Source organism: Galleria mellonella, unplaced genomic scaffold (assembly GCF_026898425.1).
Source record: "Galleria mellonella isolate WM207_F2 unplaced genomic scaffold, CSIRO_AGI_GalMel_v1 utg63, whole genome shotgun sequence".
Classification (NCBI taxonomy): Eukaryota; Metazoa; Arthropoda; class Insecta; order Lepidoptera; family Pyralidae; genus Galleria; species Galleria mellonella.
The window spans coordinates 13,522,243-13,543,300 of NW_026442130.1; the positions used below are offsets into that span (position 1 = coordinate 13,522,243).

The 21,058-nt window shown below is 34.0% G+C and overlaps 1 protein-coding gene across 4 annotated transcripts in view; it reads left to right on the forward strand.

Annotated features, from left to right (window-relative positions):
* LOC113521621 (zwei Ig domain protein zig-8-like) overlaps positions 1 to 21,058 on the forward strand; it is a 253,051-nt gene that overhangs the window by 169,039 nt on the left and 62,954 nt on the right. For 3 of the 4 annotated variants that reach the window (XM_052899818.1, XM_052899820.1, XM_052899821.1), the window contains one exon: positions 752 to 805. The exons of the other annotated variant lie outside the window; for it this stretch is intronic. The gene's annotated coding sequence lies outside the window, so the exon portion shown is untranslated. The remainder of the gene's footprint in view (positions 1 to 751; positions 806 to 21,058) is intronic. 4 annotated transcript variants of the gene reach the window in all.

Genomic DNA, 21,058 nt, shown 5'->3' on the forward strand with positions numbered 1-21,058 from the left:
TGATGGAAAGTAGTAACCGTCGCTTATAGACTTGAGCAGTACCATACACATAACAGAGTATACTATTTCGCCCATAATATCCCCCATGCGTTGCTACTTTAGAAGAATGAAGGATCTACCGCTTATACAACGGATTGTGCTCAGAGGAATTATTCAATATGATGCCTACGACCGCTTTCTATCATCATACGGCTCGCCATCGACAGGGAGTTCACCCTCATACCTTACAGCCTAAATGGTTGCGTACAACGCGGTTTCAGAGATGTTTTCTCTCACGAACACTCAGGTTATGGAATGAGCTCCCTACCGAGGTTTTCCCAAGAGACAGAACAGCATGGGGTTCTTCAAAAGGGGGGGTAAAGAGATTTCTTCAGGGTCGGCGACGCGCGCGTAATACCTCTGGTATTGCAGGCGGTCATAGGCTACGGTAACCGCTTACCATCAGGTGGGCCGTATGCTTGTTTACCACCTCAGTGGTATAAAAAAAAGATCTGAATTATAGTGCATTCTTTAATGCCCATAATTCTCTCTATGTCTATTTTATGTTACAGTCACCTGTCTTGATAAAAATATCAGGACAGGTAGCTTTTGATATATACTTGATGGTTAATTATCATAAAAAAAATATAATCGATTTTATTTTTAATTTTACATTCACAAATACAGATAAGTTTATTAAGAATCATATAAATTCGTCACATTGTCAATATAAATACGTTATATGCTTGACACAGTGTAAAATTTATTTCAGGTAAACGCTGACCGTCCTGAAATCAAATCGAGGGAGCGGAAACTGCTGAAAATTGTGAGTGTGATTTTAAATTCATGATTCAATTTACAATTGTAAAATTTACTATTAAAATATCCTACTCTGTAAATGACAAATGAATCGAGGAATATAATACTTTAATGCGAACAGTAGTGTACTGTTTCACCACAAACTAAGGTTAACTCCGACCATCTGAATGAGTGGCGGTCAAGATAAAAACCTTGTGTTTTTCAAAGCAGTGTCTTCTATGTGCGACCACACTTTGGAATCGACTTCTAAAAGTGATATTTCCAAATCGATACGATATCGTAACGATCAAGAAAAGAGCATATTCCTTTTTAACATGTACGGCACACTTTTTTTTTTAACGTCTGGAAAATGCATTATGCAGACCCATACACCTTGTGGGAGGTGAATGGGTACTGTGGGAATGCCCCCGTAAGGCGGGGGTGTACCCACCAAAAACCAGACGATATACCCTCAAGGTGCCATATGTCGGACACATGGGTTCGCTTTCGCACTCACCACATCTCCGACGGCAGCGACCCGCCCCCAGATGGTAAGAGCAGGTCTCCTCTCTCAAGATCCACCCTGGATGGCGTGCTCTCCCTACCACTCGGGGGATGCGCCGGTATATTAGCACATCCCCCAGGATGGGCGGCACACCTGCAATTTTTTCAAAAAGCTACCACATAATTAACGAAAATTGAATTAATTACAGTTTAGTCGTATTAAACTCACTGAATGAATAATTAGCAATGGTTTTTCTTATATAACTGCTGTTATTATTAAATATAATTATATATCAATTTAATTATCCCTACTACATCTTCTTTTCATTTAAGAGTTTCCTCTTGTCGGTGCAACTAATTAATGCATCTTCTTCCAGCCAGTTCTATCCCAGGCCATATCCGTGATCTCCCTATACGACATGACACCTAGTGTTTCCTTTATCTGTCCCATGTAGTTATTGCTCGGTCTTTCTCTTATTCTTTTGCCCTCTATCTTTCCTTCTACTATGCTCTTAAAAAAATCGTCATGTCGTATAAGGTGGGCTAGCATTTTGTCTCTTCTATTCTCTATTATTTTAATTAGTGTTCTTACTACCTATACATTATTAAAAATAGTGGAAGCTCGTATTATGAAGCAGTTGCCTATGTACTGGGGATTCATTTATATTTTTTGTAAAATAGCGCAATGGAAAATATTGTTACTATATTTATACGTTTCTAATGAAAAGTACTTTTTACAGAAATAATTCTTAACAGCAAAACAATAAAGTTTACAAGTTTATGATGCTAAGAGGTTCTAATGAACAATTCTATGACAGACTTTTTTTCACATTTATTACCTCGTAACTCAGTTATTATTCACGGCGGTCCTCCGCCGTGCGTTTTTCAAGGCACTTTCTTCCACGCACAACCACTCTTTGGAATCAACTTCCTGCAGCAGTATTTTCGAACGGATACGACAACATAATCTTCAAGAAAAGAGCATATTCCTTTTTAAAAGGCCGGCAGTACACCTGCAATACCGTTAGTGTTGTGGGTGATCATGGGCAGCGGTTGTCACTTATCACCAGGTGAGCCGCATGCTCGTTTGCCCCGTGTTGTAAAAAAAATATAAAACAAGTCAGAAAAGTTTCATTGAATTGGACTCATAGAAAAAATATCTAAATTGGTTCAGTAATTTTTAATTTTTTTGTAAAATTTATATCACTTATTATTTATTATTTTATTTATTTTTATTTATTTAACTCTTTATTGCACCATAAATAAAAATATACAATGACAAGTGAATAATTAAAGCGAAATACAGTAACATAAATACAGATTGAAATATACACATAAAGGTACAAAAGGCGGTCTTATCGCTAGGACATTCTCTTACAAACAACCTTTGGTTAAAGGAGAACAGATAGAAGTGGGCAGGTGGCGCACGAGTGAATTAATAATTTTTCGTGCATAAAATACAATAACCTGGAATGCACAAAAATATCAAATACAATATAATTTATTAAATATTTTATTTCATTATCATGCAAGTACATATAAAAAAAAAACTTAAGAATTAATTTACTTATTCTACATACATCTATATGTTAAATATTTTCATTTCAAAAAATATTTGAATGTGAATTTACAAGGTACAGAGGAATAACACCTGAGTCCTCAGGAATGGCAACGCATGCGGGGTATCATGGGTGAAACAGTATACTCTGTTATGCCCATGGTACTGCTCATGTCTATAGGCGACGGTTATCACTTTCCATCAGGTGGGCCGTCAGCTTGTTTGCCATTCTAAGTTGTATAAAAGAAAAACAGATAGATGGAGCAAAATATTGTTTTAAGGATGAGAAATCTTTAGTTACAAGATGAGAAATTTCTTGATTCGATTGTTCTTTGTGTATATTGAGTATTTTACAGTTGTATGAATCATTTTTAATAACTATTTTTATCTAAAGAGTTTTTAATTTCCACACCATAATGATAATGAGTGGCGGTCCTCCACCGTGCGTTTTTCAAGGCACTTTCTCCCACGCACAACCACTCTTTGGAATCAACTTCCAGCAGCAGTATTTCCGAACCGATACGACAACATAACCTTCAAGAAAAGAGCATATTCCTTTTTAAAAGGCCGGCAGCACACCTGCAATGCCGGGGTATCATGGGTGAAACAGTATAGTCTGTTATGTCCATGGTACTGCTCATGTCTATAGGCGACGGTTACCACTTTCCATCAGGAGGGCCGTCAGCTTGTTTGCTATTCTAAGTTGTAATATATATATATATATATATATATATATATATATATATATATATATATATATATATATATATATATATATATATATATATATATATATATATATATATATATATATATAGAACAGTGAGTTTCAGCTGTAGACGATGTCCACATCCGAGTAACGGTTACTCCATCCATCATATTATTATTATTATTTTATGATGTGAGCGGCCGGCGAAGCGAATATGTTCACACATCATACACACGCCATTAGCGCGTATGTATAAATGTGGTAATGTGTTTTCCGCCCTTCGCTACATGTTTCGTAACAAAAATCTAAAAATAAATATAGTGTCTAAAGAGGACGAAACACATCAAATATTATATATTTATTACCTTTTTCCTTCTTAAAAAACTTCAATCGATTCGTTATTATTTAAATAAATTTATTCTGTACGACGTTTTAAAAAATTGACATGCTATTTGCTATTATTTTTTAAATTTTACTATAATTCTCATTCTATTATTTATTAATATTATTCTCATTCTATTATTATATTCTATTATTTTTATTATTATTAGAATAAATATTATTACTATAAGATCTGTAATTATCTAAAATGTATCCACGTAAATAGGACTTTACATTTTGCACGCCATCAATGTGGCTAAATATGTGATTTTATAAAACTAATTAAGATCTATTCCAACCATATTTATGCAAATAATTTATTATTATTATTTTTTAAAATTTTCCTAAAATTCACATCTCCCCTCTTAAGGAGAGGAGATGGCAAACTAATCCCTAGCAGAAGCACAGTCGGGCGAGGTTCAAGGCCCCAGGGAGAGAAACCGGCGTACAATGCGGGCAAAATCTAAGAGCTTTCTGCATCTTTCCCGGGAGTGAGCCGCCTCGGAATTCCAACCGTCTGAAATGTTGTTCCAGACTAGTTGGGATAATACAAAATTAGCAGAGTACAGTTGGTAGACTACTTTCGTGAGATAGAAAAAGAGTAAGAGTTAGAAGTGAGATAGCAAATTGGTTTGAAAGAAAGTGCCGGTGTGCAAATGAAAAAGGGCACGCATGTTATATTAATCTGTGCAAATACAAAGTATGTATATATGTATAGGGCATTCTAGGCCATAGACAGACCTGTATTCTTCTATAATCAAGTGTAGTAAAATGCAGGAGCAAAAAGGATTGGACAAATCAATACATCCTACTTACAAACACTCGTCAAGTAGTTCACACGTCGTGCTAAAGATCTAAAAATTTTCACATACATAACATACATACAACTGGAAAACATTAACCTACTTTCTTTCGAAGGTTGGGTAAAAATACATGCAAATTGGGAATCCTTTTGAAGTTTGTGCTACTCACAAACTTCACATCAGAAAAAGTAAAACAAAACGCGCGCCTTATGCCAACCGGAGGCATGTAAAGGAATCGCTTTATGCAAAACATTCGCTCTATTGATATGGCCCTCGAGAGCCTAGTACGATAAACTATTCAACAGTTCGCTAGCAAATAATACATAGTGAGAGTTCTTTGGAGGACTTCAGTATGGTTATCACTTCTGTTTGCAAAATACGCTCCTTGTCGCTGATTTTTATCCCTTTGCAAAAAAGGGTGTAAGATGCGATTGGAGATTTTCTCTGTGTGTTTTTATATCGTCGTAGCTTTCAAATGGATACGCTGATTTCAATTCTTATATTTAGTATGGAAATGAATTTTGCCGGAGCTCATCATCTTCATCATCATATCAGTTAACTGTTCACTGCTGAACCTAGGTCTCTCCCATAAAGGGCGATTTTGCCAGTAATTGCCACACTTGGCAGGTGTGATGTTTCAATAAGGACGCTGCTACTCATTTCTCGACTATTATAAATGTAAATAAATGAATTATGTTGCACATTTTTTTTATAACAACTTAGATCGACTAACAAGCTAACAGCCCACCTGATGAAAAGTGGTAACCGTTGCCTATAAACATGAGCAGTACCATGGACATAACAGAGTATACTGTTTCGCCCATGATACCCCCCATACGTTGCCATTCCTGAGGACTCAGGTGTTATTCCTTGGTACTCAGTAAATTCACGCCATATCCCACCCTTCAAACTGAAACACAGCCATGCAAACACAACTGCTTCACGGTTGAAACACGAATGAGACAGAGGTACCCAAGCAAACGACTTTTGTGCAAAGTTACATTAATTATGGCAAAAACATTTATTTTGATTTCAAAATTAAACTACTAAAAGAAAGTTGATAAAATTTCTACAGGATCAATCTGCAACTAAATATATCCTTTCAGATAAAAAAGGAATTTTTCAAATCGGTTTACAACTGTCGGACTTGTGAAGTAACAAACATGAAAAAAAAACTTTAAATCTCACAAAACTTTGATATCGGTTGAAAATTCAAACACGGCAAAGGTATTGATTTTTCAATACTAACTCAACAGCTAAACGTGTCGTGTTAGTATGGGAAGTTTACATTTTTTTTTATCATTTTTCGATCCGTATTTTTTTGGTGAAGGTGTCCAATTTTACTCTCTTTCTTTTCAAAGCGTACTAGCAATTTTTGTGTCACCCTGTAGATACTGAAACTGTTTAATTAGTAATCCTTACTAATATTATAAACTAGCGGCCCGCCCCGGCATCGCACGGTACATCGCATCACATTAGAAACTTCTAAAATTATCAGTGTTCCTCTACTATACTATGCATGTATTATACATATAAATTTTTCTCTTGAAACAAAATCCGTTGCGTAGTTTTAAAGATTTAAGCATATATAGGGACAGACAAATGGGAAGTGACTTTGTTTTATTATATGTAGTGATTTGAATGTGAGTTTGTTTGTTTAATTTTTTAACATCTTAATATTTTACTCAATCACCCTCCTTCTACCATAAAATTCCTTTATTCACGATACCCATAAGAAAGTTACGGGTGGCCTATTCTATACCGGGACCACATAGCCAATTTATGTGTGTATATATATATATATATATATATATATATATATATATATATATATATATATATATATAATAACTTATTATTATAACTTTATTAACAAATACAGAGTTGCACAGTTACATGTTTTTTGCCCTAGCTTACAAATTAGGGTAACCTGTGTCGTAAGCCAGTTCCTTCCAACACACAAGTACTAATACTTTGTATTTGTAAATGCAGAATTAACAATATTAAGCTACAAACATAATAAACATGATGATAAATAAGGAAAAAAAAAGAAACTATTGTTTAACTAGAAGAATACAGTTAATTAATTTTTTTAATCTGTAACGTTCAGCGTGTGGTGTGTGAGAAGGTGAACAGTGTGAGTGTGTATATACCTACATATAAAAATATATATGTGTATGTCCCCCTTCACCCCAAGGGGTAAGCTTATGTCTAGCAGTAGACAGTTAAAGGCTAACTGGATAGGATAGGAAACATGTTCTATACATGCGATAAACTACTCGATTACTTGTTATGATTTAAAAAAATTATTAAACGAGACTGAATATTCCTCTTGAAGACAAAATTAGAGAGGGTATATGCTTTTAAATATCTTGTAAGCTATAAATAATTAACGTGCCACATGCGTACTAGAACTTTAAACCTGTCCCCTATAAAATGTCGAACCCATATCACCATATCAGACCGAGACACCAAATCTATCTTTTAACTTTGAAATCTAGTTACTGGTATAAGTTTATTTTAAATTTGAAAATTTACTCAAATTTACGCTCAGGATATTAATTATATTATAGTATTAAATATGAAATTAAAGTTAAAGAGAAATAATATCTGTAATACATCAATTGAAATTTGATCAAAGAATATTCTGTATTCAAAGAATTCAAAGAATAATCTGATTTAGTGATTTTAATCTTATTGGTGAAGAAAAGTTCTCGAGTGGTGACCACGTACGGGCAAACGCAGATGATGAAAAATGATGTTGATGAATCTTAGTGATCCAAATTCAAGTTCAAAATATCTTTATTCATGTAGGTCTATTACAGACCCTTATGACATGTCAAATCTACCGTCAGTTTGGAATGATTTCGAGATGAGAAAAACTGACAAGAAACTCAGCTCGTAATTTTTTTTTATTAGTTAGGAATGTAAGGCAATCCCCAAGTAGATGGAGTAACGATCTCACATGCATTGCAGAGTCAGTAGATACAGATGGCTCAAGATTGTACCTTATGACAGTCTATGGGGGAGACCTTTGTTTAGCAGTGGACGGATAATGCCTGAGATGATGATGATGATGATGATGAATGTTTCAATTTTATATGCGATTTTTATTTTTCAAATTCCACTGCTATTAAGTGAATAAGGAATTGTAAATTCGACTATAAAATTGCAATAATAGAACCTATTTAATTCCGTTAACATTTTTCTTGTATAATATAAAATAAAGAAGAGAGTAAAATATTATAATAATATAAATTTATTATCCTTTCTGCACTTCTAAATAATCTTATTTCAAAAGGTTTAATTTTCAATATTTCCCTTCTTAGTGGCGTCGCAATTTCTCGACGAAATTGTTTAATTTAAAGCTTTCACAATTCTACCGCGATGTGGCTGCTTTCCCAACATTTATCTAATTTTCAAAGATTTTACTTTAAATTACCCAATAATTACAGTGTTACGTTAAATTCGACAACATTCTATTGTCACGATGAGAAACGATATATTACGTTGATTCAGTCATGGGGAAAGAATGTAAGATTTTTGTTTTTAATTCGTATGATTTTTTTTAATTTAGCTACCATTAGTATGTGTGTGACTGCCAACACTCAAAGATTGAATATTACAATTAGAGTTAATAATATGCAAAATTGTAGAAGTTCTATAAACTTCAATATTAATCCTTAATCTCCGACTGTATAGTAATCATCATCATCATCTCAGCCATTACCTGTCCACTGCTACTAGGCCTCCCCCATAGACTGTCATAAGGAACGGTCCTGAGCTACCTGCATCCACTGACTCCTTGAAATAATATGTAATAATCATGCCATAATATAATATAGAATAAATATGCCATAGTAATGATGATGGTCAATCTTCGAATGTTGGCAGTTACACACATACTAATGGTAGCGGAATTAAATAAAATAATTCTAATCAAATAAAGAATAAATAAATAAATAAGTAAAACCAGGATTGGTAAACTAACCTGCAATGATCAAATGGATAGCAGTATCTGATATGAAAGTCAAATGTTTGCAGACCGATGCGAATGCTTGAAACGTATTATGAAAGCACAATGGGATTAAGGGAAATGCCGATTCTATGTTAATAAATCTACTATCAAGTCTATGGGCATAATAATATCAACATGAATAATATCAAGAAGAAAAACATAAAAAGTATAAAATAATGTGTAATAAACACACAACCTATAGCAACAACCACATTTAATTTGCGCACATAAAATTTTTTTCACGTGTTTTTTAAAGGTTATTTATATTTACACTTAACAGTTCAAGAGTTTACATTGCACCCTCATATTTATAGCGTCGACGTGAGAGGAGACGAGGCTATCTATGTCGTCCAGACATATTTTTTATGAACGCTCCAGAATCTCCCCAAATATAACGGCCGATAAAACATTTTTATTACACGACTTATATCCGATAGATAAGATATTACTAAGAGGTCATACACTTCAAATGAATGTCTCTTTAAAATAAAATAACACTTTATGTAACCGTTTCTAATCATTGCCTACTTCTCTAAAGACAGTTTCTACCTTCTTTCCCGCTAAAGTGCCAAACTTTTCATATTATGAGGAACATCCACTTAAGTCGAACTCTCGTTTGAAGGGTATCCCCCTCTTTAATGCAAGTTTTTTTTTTTGTTAAGGCCATTGTACTTCGCCCCAAAAACAACTGAGACTAAAATCCTTTTCAATATTAAATGTGGATTGTTACAAATTGTGTAAAGTACCATTAATTAGATCAAAATTTAAAACACAACTCCTCCGCAAAGTTTTGGACCTTCTTAATATAGTCGCTCCTCAGCGGGTCATCGACACCACCCACGATATAAGTTTATAGTAATTTAACTTCGAAAATGGGTTTGAATATCACATTTAATTTCCTCCAATCAAAGTAACCGTAGTCGTTTAAGTAGAGGGATTAATTGATTTATGCCTTACTGTATTGTCTTTAAATACTTAATATATTTAAAGACAATAAAGTAAGATTTTACAAATATGATTTTGTTTTTAAGAAAGGAAGGTAAAAGAAACTTGTTGAAAAGAAATTACCTTGTTGACGCCTAAACGGTTTATACAATCACTACCAAAATTTAATGTAAACATAAGTACTACATGAGATATGGGATGGGAAGTATATAGAATACTTTTTATCCTAATCAGTAAACATGTCCCGATTATGCGGACGAAGTCGCGGGTAAAAACTAGTAATTAATAGTACTTTAAAATATATCTCATTTGTTTTTAACGATTAAGAAGATAATAACGAAACTGTAATACAAAGTCAAACAAAACACAACACTACAAAAACGAAAATAAAAAACAGTCTAAACAGTAACTACGCACAAATATTGCTAATTACTATATTACATTGTAAAAATTAATATTTAATTTTATACCTTAATATGTCTGATATTACCTGTAGTGTTACATATGTACCTATATATTCACAAAGCGTTAAAAGAAGCTTAGTCACCACAAATCTTTCACTGTAAATAAATCACCCAGAATAAACCATACAAAACGCCCGGTCATTCCAACTAATGCCATCAACAGTGTCAACATACAGTCCATAGACATGAACCCTACTTTGACCTAGATCCTTTCAGTTTTCTTGGTCAGTCTAAAATTCGGAAATATTATGCGTCCCTGGCAAGCCTTACACACTCCATTAGGGCCTGATTTATTGCTCCCCACTAAAAGGGTCCCTCAAGGAACGATCCTTGGTCCCTTTCTATATGTATCACTTACATTAGCCGTATGGAAATTTCCTACTGAAATATTATTTGCTTTGATCGTGACGCTCTTTGCTTGTATCGATTTTATAATTTAACGATATTAGACTAAACAGATTTGAGCATATTATGGTTCATTTGTCACTAAGTGTATACCGTGGCTTTGTTCGCGCGGTCTGTAGAAACTCAATTTGTGTATAAAATTTGTTTTCAATTCGTACAACTGTTAAATTGTTTATTTAAATATAGAACTGTGTACAAGTATTTTAAATCATTTAATTATCTTACAAATATAATAAATTGTAACCTTCAAGAAAAAGGCATACTCGATTTTAAAAAACCGTCAGCATACCTGCAATTTTGTCGATGTTGGAGTTGGAGGTGTTTATGAGCGGTGGTACTCACTTGCTATCAGGTAAGCCGTATGCTGGTTTACCCCCTGTGTTGTAAAAAATATGAAAGTTTGTCAAAATGTCTAAATGTTTATTATTTATCATTATCATCAGCACAGCAGCCATTAAATGTCCATTGCTGAAAATAAGTCCCCTTACGAGATTTTGCTAGTAGTTGCGACGCTTGGCCTAACGGCCTAACTGCGGTTGCCAAGCCGCCTGGGATTGGCAACCGCACTTAGGCTTTGGAAATGTATTAAGAGATACGCTACCGCCCATCTCTCTACCATTTTCTCTTTCTTTGTTTGCCTCTAATCTCACTCTTAGGAAATGAATACAGGCTTCTCCCATACATTTATGGAACGCTCCTGTTTCTTATGGCAGTTAACTATTAGGGAATTTTTCCAGCAGCTGTCATGCTTGTCAAGTGAATTGGCAAACATAGCTTTTGGTGATATTTTAAAAGGAATACTGCTACCCAACCCTCGAACATGAAATTGCCTTAGTCGCCTTTTACAAAATCCACGATAAAGGAAGGGGTGGTCCATTCTATGCCGGGACCACCAGTACAATTAGTAATGGAGAATTGCTGTTGCATCAACTCATTAATGAACCTAACAGATACGAAGTTTCGCATATTGAGACAATTAGAGGTACAACTAAAGACATTTGAACACAACTTCTCGAGTTAAATATTCATATGGCGATACTTTAGCGGGGATCGTAACTTGACTTTGAAATGAGCAAAATTTACCGGATCGCTCTTTTTGAATTGCTATTTCTGGTGCGTATTTGAACAAAGAAATTGAGAAAATTATGTCGGAAAGAAGTCATGTCTAATTGTAGAATTAGACGTCTAATTATCTTAATGGTAGTGGAATGAACAGCGGCGTCCCTTGTACGACATCTCTAAAAGATTAACTGCGGTTGCCAATCCGCCTGCCATGCGTGGCAGTTACTGGCAAAACACCTCTTATGGGGAACATTTGTTGTCAGCAGGGGACAGTTAATGGCTGAAATGATGATGTCTCTATAATGAGACATCATTAGTTTTAGTATAATTACTTTAATTATAATGATGAATACTATAAATATGTACTGTATTTTATATATCTACAATAGTTTTCATAGCGCCCGCAAAATAATGGCATTTATATACATATCTTTGATATACATAATTATATTTGTGTTTTGCCAAAAGATTGATTATAAGAGAATGCTATATACCATTAAATACGCCTTTTGTATCAGACATTTTCCTAATGTGGTCAATAAAGAATAAATAAATAAATGAAATACATATTATTGTAATTTTCGTAAATATTTCTAATTGAAGATCAGGCACTATAGGAGTTTTAATAAAAAGTAAAATTTTTCGCACTTGCAATATTAGAAGCATAGACAGACCGTTCATCCGTTAGACAGTCAAATATTCAAATTTTGTTAACGGATTGGACTACACGCACCTTTGTATTTTTTAATATATTATAAAACTTGAGGCACGGACAAGGATTTTTGTTTCGTCAAGAGCTTCTCAACTTTAAGCGCATAAGGCTATGTTATTTATAATGTAGTTTTTTCTACAGATCAAAGAATTTTTAAAATAAATTGTTAAAAGTCTTAATGCGAGCTGTACAAGGTATTCGAGTTGGGGGCCTGAATTCCTGAGATACAGATCTCTGATCTAGATTAGGGTCCAGTCTCCCACAAGTTTTACAGACCATTGAAATTATACATATATAGTTGTATTTTTTTTTCATCTAACTGTATTTTTCTGTAGAATTTGTAAATTGTGTAGTTTATAATATATCCATTATAAACAAATATATAAAAGTCAAATCTTTCCTCTTTATAATATCAGAATGGTTATAATATATAGGTTAACATCATCATGTAAGCTTCTAACTGTCCACTGCTGAACATAAGCCTCCCTTAGGGGATTTTGCCAGTAGTTGCCACGCTGGCAGGCGGATCGGCAACCGCAGTTAGGCTTTGAAGATGTTTTAAAAGGGATGCTGCTGCCCATCGCTCATCCTCCCTTAGTCGCCTCTTACGACACCCATGGAAAAGGAAGGAGTGAGCTATTTTATGCTGGGACCATACAGCGGTTAACATATTATTGGCTAAAACTTTTTCAATTCTAGTCTATTAAATATTTATTACACAATTCCTAATTACATGTTTATTTTCTCGATAACTGAAATTACGCGTTACGTTGATGGGTATTTAAGTGGCAAAGACTTATAGCTTGCAGTCTATGAGGGTCCATTGGGATGTTTATATTTAGAATCTATCAATTTACTTTGGCAAAAGTATTTATTATTACTGAGGGGGATATTTGGTATCGAAATATTTTGGGTGATTTTCGAATTCGTATGTTCAATTTAATTTACCAGCATATTGGTCTAATAAAGTATAATTTTATATTAAACTATTTTATTATTATTATATGTAAGTATATATGCAACTTAGAATGGCAAACAAGCTGACGGCCCACCTGATGGAAAGTGGTAACCGTCGCCTATAGACTTGAGCAGAACTATAAACATAACAGAGTAAACTGTTTCGCCCATGATACCTCCATACGTTGCCATTCCTGAGGACTCAAGTGTTATTCCTCAGTACCCTGTAAACTCACTGCCATATCCCGCCTTTCAAACCGAAACACAGCCATGCAAACACAACTGCTTCACGGTTGAAACACGAATAGGACAGAAGTGCCCAAGCAAACGACTTTTGTGCAAAGTATGGTAATATTCAGTACATAACAATATAAAATCCTTTACAGACTAGAAATAAGTATTTCTAGAAATAATAGCGACAGAGACAACGATCCTTCATAATTTAGTTATGTCAGCACTAGACGACACAAAATATAATTTGTCTCAACGCAGTACCCTCCGAAGACTGAAGTAGAATTAAATTTATTATTTCGTTTTGTTTCTTTAACCTTTGGCCTACAAGCAGTAATACGTATTTAATTAGGATATTAAGATACAGCGGACGAAAATAGAATTGTGTTTAGTTTCTAAACGTACATCAACGTCGTTTAGAAATAATATTATATTATTTATAATTACGAGATCCTACCTTGTTTCAACCAGAATTGTGTGATAGATTATGATAATGTATTTCATTAAGTACATCTCGTATCTTCGCTCGCGTGGATCAATACATAAATGATCCTGTATGCTAAGTTGGGATATGAACTAACCCTGTACCAAATTTCACAGTGATTGGTTAAGCCTGTTAAAGTAACAAACAAGTAAACTCACTTTCGACATTATAATATTCGTAAAGACCAAAATTATATAACTTTTTTGTGTTTCTTAGTATTTTAAAAAGTAATTTCCTAATTTTTCTCTTTCCCATCACCGATTGGAAAATATTCAAGTTATATTTTATTTCCTAAAATATATTTTTTTAACTAAAATACCTTTTAAATGCTGCGAATTTGAATCACTAGAATTACTAAGTTTCTTAACTTTTATACAGTTGGGCTATGGTTTCATATTATAGGAGCCAAGTTGGTAGAAAAATTGCATGTAACAATGTCTAGAACTTTCCAAAATTATGACCAAAGTGCAATTTGAATATCGTCCTATATATTCCCAGGAAATATTCTAGAAAGTTTGTGGGCCATAATTTTGAGAGCCATATGCTCTCAAAAATATACCGAGACATTGTGGAAAATGTTGTGATAATATTATTATGATATATGTATAAAGAGCTCTCGTGGCAATATTATTATCTAGAATGTTCTACCTATTCAATTTCTTGGTCCATTTTAGGTACGCAAACTGTGGCCGAAATAAATACGAGTGCATATTATCTCTAGCGTATTCGTACTTGGGTATTTTAGATTTATTTATAGTAACATTTGATATTATTTATATTATTTTTGGTTTTCACCTTCTCGACTTATGTCGGCTTGAAAACATACCCCCCCTGTAACCCACAGGAAAAAAGGCACATATATTTACACACACTTTATGAATTGTGTTGTATGAATCTGGTGTTGTGTGTTAGTTGCCTGTTGGGTGGTTTATTATTTATATAATAAAGCTTAGTAATATAATTATTTATATTATTTATTTTATGCAAGTTAAAATAGCAAACAAGCTACATATATGAACAGTAGACGTAACAGAGTATACTGTTTCGCCCTCATGGGTTCATGGTTCATGGTACCATTCCTGAGAACTAAGGTTTTACGCCTCTGTGCCATGTAAATTCACTGCCGTATCCATATATCAATCACTAATATAATAATATTGTAACTACGTGATGTCTGTACATGGTAGATGTTTAAGAAAAAATAATATCGTCATAGTCGTAGAATACTGACGGATCTATATATGTAATATTCGTCAGATCCGTCAGTATTCTTATGTTTTTTTTTTTAGAAATTCTATCTGTCCGTTTCTATATTTATTCTGGTATCACGCAAAAACTACTGCGCCAAATTGAATTGTTCCTGAAGATCTAGTTTAAAAATTGGTCTATGTTTTTTCATACCACTGAGGTGGGAAACAAGCATACGGTCCACCTGATGGTAATCAGTTACCGTAGCCTATGAACGCCTATAATACCAATGATATTACGTACGCGTTGCCGACCCTGACGAAACCTAATTGCCCCTATTTTAAAGAACCCCATGCTGTAGTCTCTTGGAAAAACCTCGACAGGGAGCCTCATCCATAACTTGAAGTTTTGTGGGAGAGAACATCTCTGAAACCTATGAACATGGTTTATCTTGATACGCCATCTAGAAATAGACTAATTTAATTATTTCTCTAGTTCTGAAATCCATACATAACGAAGTGGAGGCAAAAAGACTAGAAATTATATTATTTTATATAATTATAAAAAAGGAAATAGAGATTTATACAAGATCTTACTATATTAATGTCAAACGGTGAAATAACAAAATATCTTTTTAGATTTTATACATAAAATAGGAAGTCTAATTTCATATTAAGCCGTAATCCAAAAGCCTTGATACTTTTCGTTCAATTAGGATAAGAAATTGTATACTAAAAGTAGATACCTCAATTTATTTTGGTTTGCTACTTTTTTACCTGAAAGATATTAGTGATAAGACCGTTTACTAAATAGAGGGATGGGCCGTAGCGTCCCTCTTAAAATATCTGTAAAAGCTTAATTGTGGTTACTAACCCGGCTGCCAAGCGTGGCAACTACTCGCAAAACTTCCGTTACGTGGAAGGCTTATGGTTAGCAGTGGACGGTTAACGGCTGATATTTATTTATTTATATACATATTTTTGGTGAATTTTACAGTTATTACCAATGCACTTACTAAAAATTAAAAAATCAAACATTATAATAATACAATATTGAATTAAAAATCTATTTATGTTATATAAAATAAATATTAAAAATGCATTTCTGCGTAATTTGTTACCGGTTTGCAAAACTCTGTGGCAGTACAGTGAAATAAGTCCAGATTGGAACTCGCTACTACCTCATTGAGCAGACGTAGCGCGAACACGCCACCTAATACGCTGGACGCCAACTAATAGATAGTTGGCGTCCAGATGGCGCTGATAAATGATTAATTAATTATTAACTAATAACTATACTACTAATTAATACTATATAATACTAAATAATAACTAATTAATAAATTATATAAATACTTTTTTGTATGTACATACATATTAATATTTGTATTATGAGGGTATCGAATCGGCGTCCATTGGAAGGTAAAGCGGTATGTTGACCTGCTGAACCACAAATATTGTTATTTTTAGTACGTGATATAGCAATGTGTATGCATTTTTCTCTTACATGTGGCAACACCATTCTTTTTTTATTATGGTCATAACCTAATCATTTAGGCTCGACAACGCGCGCGCAATACTCCTGGTATTGCAGGCATTCATAGGTTACGGCAACCGCTTAACATCAGGTGGGTCGTATGCTTGTTAGCCATATTTTTTTATATAATCTTCAAATTTAATATATTAGTTATTGAAAATATCTATTTTACATGTTAACTTTATATTAAACACGTTATATTAATAAAATTGTGTATCTAAAAAAAAACTACATCAGGTGTAGCAAAACCAATTATTTTAGTTCAAAAGCTAAACTGCTGTACTGATTTTGATAAAAATTTTATAAAACCAATCAATCAGATAAAAAATCCAAATCGAATAATGACTGATGGAGTGATGTAACAAATATAAAAAAGACAACAGAGAACCTCCTTCTTTATGAAGTTGGCTGGAATTTTTTTAAAGATTTTCAACTATGAATATCATCATCGTCATCATTTCAGCCATCATCCGTCCACTGCTGGACATAAGCCTCCCCCATAGATTCCCATAAAGAATCCTGAGCCACCTGCATCCACTGACTCCCTGCAATGCATTTCAAGTCGTCACTCCATCTAGTGCTGGGTCGTCCTACACTGCATTTACCCGTACGCGGTCGCCACTCACTAACCTTTCTTTCCCATTGGTTGTCGATTCTTCGAGCTATGTGACCAGCCCATTGCCACTTCAACTCGCTTACTCTACGAGCTATAAATATGCCATAGAAATATTCAGGAAATACTCCATTACAAAGCTCACTTTAATTATTGAAGCGGCATACATAAATTAAACGAGTGCCGCGTATCCGTTTTATCTTGTTCGCTAAGATTCAGAGCTCCGAACAAAATAATTTAAGGGACAGTTTAAAATACTCTGATTTGTAGAACTAAATTATAGGCTCAAGTTGAAGACGCCGGCAGTGATTTTGTGATGGATGTTTCAATCTAGATTCAGTTATCTAATGATTTCTAAATGAAGACCAAAAGAGAGTTAACTTGGTCAACAAAACGCGAGCGCATCGTGCACGATTTCGTGCCAATGTGAGAAGATTTTTTTTATTTCATATTTTTTACTATTCTTTAGCAAAATAGTACCAGAGGGAGACTTTGTACAAAAGTCGATTACTTGGGTACCTCTGTCCTATTCGTGTTTTAACCGTGAAGCAGTTGTGTTTACATGGCTGTGTTTCGGTTTGCAGGGTGGGATATGGTGTGAATTTACTGGGTACAGAGGAATAACATCTGGGTCCTGAGGAATGGCAACGCATGGGGAGTATCATGGGCGAAACAGTATACTCTGTTATTTCCATGGTATTGCTCATGTCTATAGGCGACGGTTACCACTTTCCATCAGGTGGGCCGTCAGCTTGTTTGCCATTCTAAGTTGTATAAAAAAAAAATATTTATTTACAATTTGTGTATGTTTATTTTGTTTCTATCATTTTAACCTTTCCTGTACTAGATTACCGGCTATTTAATTATTATCTCTCTAACTGCATTGGGTTGGCTGGCAGAGATCTCTTTTAGAAATAAGCCCGCCCTTGCTAACAACTTGTTAAACTAAGACAGAACAGTATCATGGGAATAACAGAATATACTGTTTCGCTCATTATACTCCCATGTGTTGATATTCCTGAGGACTAAGATGTTATGCCTCTATACTCTGTTAATTTGCTGCCATATCCCACCCTTCAAACCGAAACACAGCCATGTAATTGGGTACCGGTAGACAGCAGAGGTCGCCAGTTCGGGGGCCGACCACATATTTATTTGTTGCAGTATCCGGCCGTTCATGTACCTTCCTAATACTTCTCAAATATTGCGTCTAAATTGCGCCCACCATGTACCATCTTGTATAGGCATTCTCTCACCCGTATTCAATAGCAAGGACAGGATGCCTTAAATGCTGTAACGCAAATCATAAAAAAACACAACTGCTTCACGATTGAAACACGAATGGGACAGAGGTATTGGGGTAAATGACTTTTGGACACAGTCTGGTATAGCGATTTTGTTTCTACGGAGTAAGTACTATTACCGATTGTCGATTAATCGAGTCAATTCTAGTTCCAACTCGAATAACTCGAGTTATAAAAAATACTTGTAGAACTGTAGTACGAGTTGATTAGTACTCTTAACGGATTAATTAATTATTATGAAATTTGGTATACAGGGACTATATGGGACAGTAAAGAAGATAGGGTACATTTTATCCTAGTCAGTGATCGTAACGTGATCACGCAGACGAAGTCACGGATAAAAGTCAGTTTTAAATACTTTTGGAATAACATTTTAATTAATAGTGCTTCTGTCTTTTATATAACGTGACGTAAACGTGACTGCTGGACTGCTGCCTCCAACTTGCTGGATTTACGTCGGATGACCACAAAGTGTTTATGTTCAGAGATTTAAAATATAGATGCTATTATTGTTATGTGATTTGAATTTTTCATCGTGCCTCCCACCAAATTGTTTATAATTACTCCTATCCATCCAAAGGTTGCCTGGAAGAGATCGCTCTTAGCGATAAGGTCGCCCATTGTTATCTCATTGTGATTATTTCTTGTAATTATTTATATTTATAATAAGTTTATTATTGTAATCTTTTGGAGGAAACAATAAAGAGTATCAATATAAATTTAATTAATATTATTACATTTAATTATAAATATGTTATAGTACTGATGCTTTCCTGAGTGAGCGTATTGGGAAACTGTGAAGCTCGCTCAGTTGATGAAATAAATAAATAAATAAATAAACCTTTAAATTATAAATTGGCTATATTTATTTTGAAGCATCATTTATATTAATATACGTAAATGTTTTCATTAACTTTTCCACAACAATGTCCTAGGAATGCTTTATATTTTTGACATTTAAATTAAATTATATCAACATTGCCTTGTTACGGCGAAGTTTAAGAAGTTCTCAATGTTTTATTATTAGACGTAGAACATACAAAAACATTCCTTTGGTGAAATGTAATTAAGTTGTATTTAGCAAAGCGAATGTTCACAATTCCTAACTGCGTAATATACATACAAGAAATATTGCCTATAATATATTTATGATACTCCTAGTATCTTAAATATATTTCTATCCTTTCAACTATAGAATACAAAGTTGATATAAGTATGGTTGAGAAAGCTCACCTAGTTTCGGAACCATACGAGACCCTTAGTCTTGAGCGGCTATGTCACGAGCGCGAGGCTGACTACGCTCTTCTGACCGTCCCTTGACGATTAAGCTCCCCTAGTCGCCTCTTTCGATATCCAAGAAAAGGAAAGGGTGGCACATTTTATACCGAGACTACACGGCAGTACAAAGTTAAAACACAACAAGTAAAAACACATGTCCGCTGTCAAAGAGTAACTACTGCATACTCACATAAAATATAATGATTTATATTACAATCATAACATAACATAAATCATCAAAATATTCAAAGCCGTTTGAAATTAATTTATTACACCCCAGAGCGTTTGCAAGTTGACATTGAGTTTGTACATAATTCAATTTCACTGTCTCTATTGATTTCTTGGTTCTAAAATTATGTTTACTGTAGCTAAGTGTTCTTTATTAATATTGCCACGTTGGGGAAACATTTTTTCATTGATTTTATGAAAAGAATAATTAAAATTCCCTTTGTGGTGGCATAGAACAAAAGGAATTTGATGTTTCATTCCACTTCATAATATTTTTAGAAATATTTTTTGCTATTTCATTTCTTTTGTTTTGCACGGCTTTATGTTTACTTTTATTTTCTTTATGACGTTGTCTATGTAGATACATTTACCAGAGGGAGACTTTGTACAAAAGTCGATTGCTTGGGTACCTCTGTCCTATTCGGGTTTCAACCGTGAAGCAGTTGTGTTTGCACGGCTGTGTTTCAGTTTGAAGAGTGGGATATGGCGTGAATTTACTGGGTACAGAGGAATAACACCTGAGTCCTTTGGAATGGCAACGCATGGGGGGTATCATGGGCGAAACAGTATACTCTGTTATGTCCATGGTACTGCTCATGTCTATAGGCGACGGTTACCATTTTCCGTCAGGTGGGCCGTCAGCTTGTTTGCCATTCTAAGTTGTATAAAAACAATATATTGTGACAATTTTATGTATTTTCTATGGAATTTATTATGGTATCTACACGAGATAAAATAAGGAACTAACATCCTTAATCAAATTGTTTTTATTAGTTAACTTTACATTATAAATTTAATTATCCAATAGTCATGTCATTTCCATGGTCAATCTTATATGTCTTATATTCAAAATGTACCAATTGATAAAAACATTCTTTCTCATTTATTTCACACTAGTTTT